Genomic DNA, 7,822 nt, shown 5'->3' with positions numbered 1-7,822 from the left:
CACTGAAAATAGCGCACCCAAACGCAAATACGAATTGTAGGAATATTCTCCTATTTACTAGAGATTTCATCCTCTGACTTTCATTTATTCTCATATCTACTGGACTTTTTATTGAAAATCATTTTGATAACAATGAAAATATTATGGCTGCAGTTACATATTTTGGAGACTGACAAATTGCATTCACGATACAGAAGGCTACTGAGGTTTCCAAGTCTATGTTTTACATTCACAGAGCAATGCTTTATTACAGGGAAGAAAACTGTGTCCTTTATCCTTGGATAATGTAATCACTATTTCATCAGTTAAAATCAGAATGGTTGAGAATATGAACATTGCTCCTCCCTGGGTTGAGATCTCATAGGCCAAGAATAAGGAAGGAAATGGGCAATGTCCTTTCATAGGAACCATCCTGACACTCGTGTCAAACGATCTAGGAAAGTCACAGAAAACATAAATTTGATTAGACAGGTGGGAACTCGAACTGCTTTCCTCTCGTGAGTGAATCCAGTGTCTTACTGCTCTATCAACTCACAAATGAGAGTTCACTTCACGTCAAATGTATCCGAAATACCTTAAATGTGTTTCGCCTCATCTGTATGCAACACACGTAAGGTAAATCACGTGTACGTCCTTTAATCTACTTTCGGTACAGTCGTTTGACTATACAAAATGATTACCACAAGAGAACAGTAGAGAATACTGCTTTGTTTGACTATTAACCCAGATGCAAATTAATACCACCGAAATACAAGTATCGTGAAACACTTTATCAGCGATAACACGACCTATATCGCTTGTAAACTAAAATTTATTACAATAAAGGACATTTCTAAAAGAAATTTGTACCTTGAAATTGATGGAAATATCTGTGCTAAGTCTAGACCCAGGACTCCTATCCGGGAAATATTGTCCTTGTTAACTAACCACTTAAGATCTTAAATAGGTTTCAGTCACAAGCTGTGCGCACGTTTAGACTTGAAATGACATGAGGTAACGATTGTGCTGGTTTAGGATTTGAACGCACCGTCTAACCGAGTCGTTTGCTGAGCACAGTCAAATGTGAAAAATAGATTTTTCCAGCAGTAGTGAGATAACAGACTGAATTGACGAGAGAAAAAGTTTTGTACATGAAATACACTCGCAGTTAAGAATACCGACAGCCATCAGCTCTATAATGGAATTACTACAATGAAAATTTGTGACCGGATTTCCCGGTTTACGCGAGCGGTCGCCTTAAACGCTTCGACAATCCGTGCACGAGCCACGGCCAGATCCAAACTTCCACATATCGTCGTTCAAGCGTCACAACAATTCGTGTACAAGGGTAACTGAAGGTCGCTGCCAGGTATGGGTATACTGCAATGCTTGTGTTGTTAAGAAGTACAATCCAATGTTCCTTCAGTTACGCATGCATTTGTATAAGAGCAGTGCATATTATATAGTGTTTCCCAATGGTTTAGTTTAATTAACAGAAAAACACATGGAATCAAATAGTCACCAATAATATATTATCCCACAATAAGTAAAGTAGTCTGATGCTGAACATGCACGTTTTGGATTTCATGCCATTAGATAACTACTTATTCAAAGATAAAGATGTTTTCAATACAACTTTAAAGCGCATTTGGGTCTACAAATAAATTTTCTTACTGGTTGTTCTGTAAGCAGAGAGAAAAGTAAACATTTGACGACAAGATAAGAAGAACAAGTTTCCAATCAGGACAACGTGATTCAGTTACATTTGTCAGGGCGTCTCAGTTGTTGGCAACAGATTCCTGCTGCGCTGGGCACAATCTGGGACGCAGTTCCCAACATCATACAGCATCTTTCTGGCATTAGATGCATGACGTTACATTTGGGGGGGGGGGGGTCACATTGGCTACTGCATCACAGATTTCTTGTTATGGCCAACAACTGATTTCACTCAATTAAGATAACACATGGTGGTTCAAATCCGTGCCTGAACATCCTGCGTTATGTTTTCGATCGTTTCTTTAATTCGGTTAAGCAAATGCTGGGATTTTTCCGTTCAAAGGGCACTGTCGGTTTCATTTCCTATCATTCCTATTTCGTCTCTGCTGATATCGTCAACAACGGGGTACTTAATCGTAATCATTCTTCCTTCCTCTTGACCCCAACTTTCCCTCTGAATGCAAGTCAACCGAGATCAACTGGTTGCAGTTCATAACGTTTGACAAGAATGGGGTGGACCATAGTGGAGAACTGTGAAACTGTTCTTCTTCGAAGCCTCTTGATATTTTTCAATGCGGTAAATCATTTACATCAAAACCAAACAACTTGCAAAGAGAAAACCGTTTCCATACATGGATGCTATGATGAAATTTCCCCCACACTGTGCACAAATGTTTTCAGATGCCTTCGCTGCCTGCAACTCTCTATTAAATACACACACAAAAATGTCAGAAATGTTAGGTTTTTCAGTCTCACGTCTCTTTTTCTACCTCTGAAGCAACGACCCTCATGACCTTCAAACACTCAGTAAGTCACTAGAAGAAAAAATTTTAGAACCTCACATAAAAAATGACGTGTGATAAATACACTTACGACAGCTTGCGTGTTAACACGCCAAGTATAATCTCCACAAACTCATGCACCAACATAATTTATACAGGTAAATTTTGTCCTGGTAGATTGCATACTTAAATATTCAACACGTCATATAACGCATGATAAAAGCTCACAATGCTCTTGCCTAGGCAGTTACATAGGCGTAATGCGGTTTAAAAATTAAAGAAATGAGATTACTCAAGTCTTACCATTACAGTAACCCAGAGTTATTCTAGACCATAAATATATACAACACAGCGGCTCGAGAAGAAAGCAACACTTCCTGCAGAAATTTACGTATTTTCCCGTGATGTCAGATCTTGCAGATGGCCGTTACGTGATAAGTGATTGGAAAATGAATTCGCATGTACAACCTGGGTAGCCGAGGATGCTGGTGAATGGCGATGCAGACGAACAAGGAAATGGATATTTCGAACAGCCAGTAATCCACCTCCTGAAATGCCAATAATTTACTTAGAGGGTCTCAGAACTCTTATCCAATGTGGAGCATCCTTCATTGCAACAAAATCATGACCTAGCGAAATGTGAATTTTTCCGATCTGTTGCAATGATTTTAGATTCATGTGCTCAAGTTGTGGATGGACTCGCACTGCCGGCCGAAGTGGCCGCGCGGTTCTGGCGCTGCAGTCTGGAACCGCGAGACCGCTGCGGTCGCAGGTTCGAATCCTGCCTCGGGCATGGATGTGTGTGATGTCCTTAGGTTAGTTAGGTTTAACTAGTTCTAAGTTCTAGGGGACTAATGACCTCAGCAGTTGAGTCCCATAGTGCTCAGAGCCATTTGAACCATTTTTGACTCGCACTGTGCGCAACCATAATCAGCAAGCACGAACAGACCCTCTTCATCACAGGTAACGCCAATTGAACAACGTCGATTTGCCCAGAGGAGGAGGAGGAGGAGATTAGTGTTTAACGTCCAGTCGACAACGAGGTCATTAGAGACGGAGCGCAAGCTCGGGTGAGGGAAGGATGGGGAAGGAAATCGGCCGTGCCCTTTCAAAGGAACCATCCCGGCATTTGCCTGATGCGATTTAGGGAAATCACGGAAAACCTAAATCAGGATGGCCGGAGACGGGATTGAACCGTCGTCCTCCCGAATGCGAGTCCAGTGCGCTAACCACTGCGCCACCTCGCTCGGTAATTTGCCCGGGGTTCCAAATCCGTATTAAACATGTTGTCCCTTTGCTAGCGTCTGGAGGAGAGTCCTTGTAGGTCAGAGGTAGAAGTCGCGGCAAGTAGGAACTCTTATACCAGTAAGCTTTCTTATACTAAAAATTTTATTTTCTTAATGAACCAAACGTCTTGTAAGGTAACAGAGCATTTATTTATTATTGTATTTGAAACAGATGTTGCAAGAATTGGTGCTTGACTGGTATTCCAACTCAGAACGCACAATCAGTTAGATTTAACTCTTCTGAACAGATATAATTCCATTGTTTTGCTGTTTCCCCAAGATTACAGCTCCACAGGGTCTCTATGCATCCAGCATGTATAGGTTTGAATACTGATTCGGCACAAAAGTTGAATCATTTCATTTCAGGCTATAGCGGCGCACATCGAACTATAGGTGTAACATTACTATGACTCTTAACCTCTCTTTGTACGTTATCAAAGATACCGATACATGCCTGTTTCAGTTCCCAGTCAGAGCTTTTCGTCTTATCATTTCTGATCGTAACATTCCACTCCAACCTGCTGTCCGAAAAGAAGCCAGTACTTAAGGTCTCTTCGTGTGCAGTCAACAACGATGATTTGTGGACGGTTCGACTCTCCTTCAGCATAAAACTAGGTCATGTTATGTTCCAGTTGACACGTGTGCACATCTCGCTACTGGTGAAGGAAACAGGTATTTTAAGTGAAAAGCACACAGTTTGCTTTTGTAGAACGAACAAAAGCAAACTGGTGCTTTTCATTTATTATAATGTTGTTCTACTAAGAACCGACGGAAGATTCTGTTAATATGATATTTTAAGTCTCTGAATGGCTAATAAACGACGGCGATAGGGGGTACGTTCGAATTACGGTAAGGCAGAAGTTTTTTGACCTGTCATTTTAGTTTCAGTTCTGTGAAAAATTCGATGTCTAACATTTGATTGCGCTCAGCGAACAATCCTATTAGGTGCTGACTTCGAAGCCCATATAACACAAACTTTGCGTCACTTCATTTCAAGTTTGAATATGGGCACAGGCTGTTATCGGCGACGGAAACTCATTTAAGTGCTCTCGTGGTGATTTAACAGGAACAGTCTTTGCTGGATACGGGGTCAGGACGCAGGTCCAGCACAGAAATGTGTCACGCAATTTCAAGCTGAAACTTGCTTTTAGAAATGTCATTTATTGCAATAAATTTTAGTTTACAAGCGCTAAAGGATGTGTCATCTCTAATAACGTGTTTCCTGATATTTGCATGATCGTTTGTTGAATTTGTATCTATTTTCATAGTCGTACAGAGCGACGTTGTCTAGTGATCTCTCGAAGTAACCATTTTGTTTATTCAAATGATTGTATCGGGAAGGGATTGAAGGATCTGTAAGAAACTTGTCTAATGTGGGTTGCATACGAATCAAACTGAAACGAATTCATGTCGTTCCAATACTTTCGATCATGTAACTGCGCTTTCACATTTCGACGCAGTTGATAAATACAATTATATACTCTGACATAATATTCGCCAATGCGATAATGTGATCTGACTGGTCCTGATTGCTTGGGATGGGAAGATCTTGAAAGGGGAGAACGCACTACCTAGTTATGACTATTAAACACATTAAAAACAAACGTGAACAGTGCACTTGAAGTACCGAAAAAAGAAATGGGTACATTATAAATCTTGGATTCCCAAGTTCATTTTCGCCTCTGCGCAACTGGTGGTCGGCAGCTAGAACGTCTCAAAATGCGAACTAAAACTACAGAAAATTTCAGTCCAACATTTCCATCAACGACAATATCGCGTAAGCAACCCTGGGGTCGGTAACGAGTCGGAGACAGTGTGTTATTTATAAATTCATTCTACAGTTGAAATGCAAGATGGAATTCGTAGGAATATAAAGCAATTTGTCTCACACGTATTCACTCAGCCACACACACACACCCACACAGGGCTGTATCGCGTCAATATGCCGCTTGCGTATCTACAAGGGAACCCGTGCCACCACTACTTAATAAAGCCCTCCGCCAATTTCCTACAGCTAAGTAGCGGAAATGAATCGAGTTCTGCGTCAGTGGAGCGGCTTCTCCAATATCGTCTCACGGACGACAGTCGAAGTTCCCGACCACTCCAACATGCCACAGAACGGAGCGACAAGCAGCAGAATGCACGTCCTTAATCGCAAATGGTGACAATTGCTTTTGTAATAGCATCACTCCGCTCACAAGCGATATCACCAGATTGTTGCGGGTTCCGTTGCTCATTTATATGATGGGTGGTAAAGACATGAAATTACCAAGATTGCAGATTATTTAACAAAGTATATGCTAAAAAAAGCTGCAGGTTTTTCATTCATAGGTGCATATGTATATGATAGTAAAGCAAGACCAGTTTAGCAATGGAAATACACGAATGTAAATAAGTAGTTTGTACTACAATAGATATACAGAAAAATTATATTTAGCTTCCTTTGCACCTTCGCTTTGCTACCTATCAATTGTTTTATATATGATGAGGCAGCTGAGAGAAATTACAAATGTATATACATCCAGTAAATAAATATATGGCTGTGTAGTTTTCGTAAAGTTTGCAGCGGAATATGAGGCTAATTCACTAACTAGCCCAAGTAATGTTTAACTTTTATAGTTGCCAAATTATGATGGTGACCTTTTTTTAAACTGAAATATTTAGTTCTTCCCTGTGAGCAGCGCTGTTCTCTTCTTACTGTTGCACACATGTTATCCTGCTGAAGTCCTCTTCGAATGCAGTTTCCAGTACCACATATTGAGTATGTACCTCCATCTTTCCAAAAAACGTTAGTATCATACTTCCGTAGCTATAAAGTATAGACATTATTTAAGTTAAAAAATTCAGCACATTGTACGCTATCACGATGCAACATACGTCCCATATTTATGGTGTTCAGGATATACACTGGCGGAAAAAAATTACAACACCAAGAAGGAGTTGTGCGACAAGAACGAAAAGTAGGCGTGTTTCTACATTTGAAAAAAATGGCTCTGAGCACTATGCGACTTAACTGCTGAGGTCATCAGTCGCCTAGAACTTAGAACTACTTAAACCTAACTAACCTAAGGACATCACACACATCCATGCCAGAGACAGGATTCGAACCTGCGACCGTAGCGACATTCTTAGCGTTAGTTATGTTTTAGATTGGATGTTATGAGTTGACGTTAGTCAAGAAGGCTTTTAAAGCGAAAAAGACGCCATTTTCAACACCTCACTAAGTTTGAGCGAGGACGTCAATAGGGCTACGAGAAGCTGGATGTTTCTTCTCCGATACTGCGAAAAGACTTGGCAGGATTGTAGCCACTGGACGTGATTGCTGGTAGCGGATGTCACTAGAATGTACCAAGTTCTTTTACAAACTGATGTGAATCATATCCTGAGAGATTATATAAACAAATCTCTAGAAGATCGGGCTCCAGACGACCATGTGGCACAACAGAGAGGGAAGACCATCAAGTTCGGCCTATAGCTATGGCACATTGTACTGCATCTGCAGCAGCAATCTGAGCAGCAGTTGGCACTACAGTGACACAACGAACTGTTGTAAACTGTTTCCTTTAGGAACAGCTCCGAGCAAGACACCCTGTAGCGTGCATTCCACTAACCCCAAACCAACGCCGTTTGCGACTTCAGTGATTGGCTCAAATGGCTCTAAGCACTATGGGACTTAACATCTGAGGTCATCAGTCCTCTACAACTTAGAACTACTTAAACCTAACTAATCTAAGGACATCACATACATCCATGCCCGAGGCGGGATTCGAACTTGCGACCGTGGCAGCAGTGCGGTTCCGGACAGAAGCGCCTAGAACCGCTCGGCCACAGCGGCCGGCGACTTCAGTGGTGTCAAGCGAGAGTTCATTGGAGGGAAGAGTGGAGGTATGTAGTGTTCTCTGATAAAATTGGTTATGCCTCGATGCCAGTAATGGGCGTGTGTTGGTTAGAAAGCTGCCAGTTAAGAGCCTACAAGCTCTGCGTGCTGGACACACTGGACCTATCACCTTGAGTAAAGGTCTGGGATGCAATTTCGTACAACAGGAGCACTCTCTTGGT

The 7,822-nt window shown here is 41.5% G+C and overlaps 1 non-coding gene across 1 annotated transcript; it reads right to left on the bottom strand.

Annotated features, from left to right (window-relative positions):
- Positions 1-3,651: 3,651 nt before the first annotated feature.
- Trnaa-cgc (transfer RNA alanine (anticodon CGC)) lies at positions 3,652-3,724 on the bottom strand. The gene has a single exon. It is a non-coding gene; the product is annotated as a tRNA-Ala (tRNA).
- Between the last annotated feature and the right edge of the window lie 4,098 nt (positions 3,725-7,822).

Source organism: Schistocerca cancellata, chromosome 4 (genome assembly GCF_023864275.1).
Source record: "Schistocerca cancellata isolate TAMUIC-IGC-003103 chromosome 4, iqSchCanc2.1, whole genome shotgun sequence".
NCBI lineage: Eukaryota > Metazoa > Arthropoda > Insecta > Orthoptera > Acrididae > Schistocerca > Schistocerca cancellata.
Note: the sequence above shows the minus strand (reverse complement) of the source record. Positions and strands in the feature narration are given on the sequence as shown.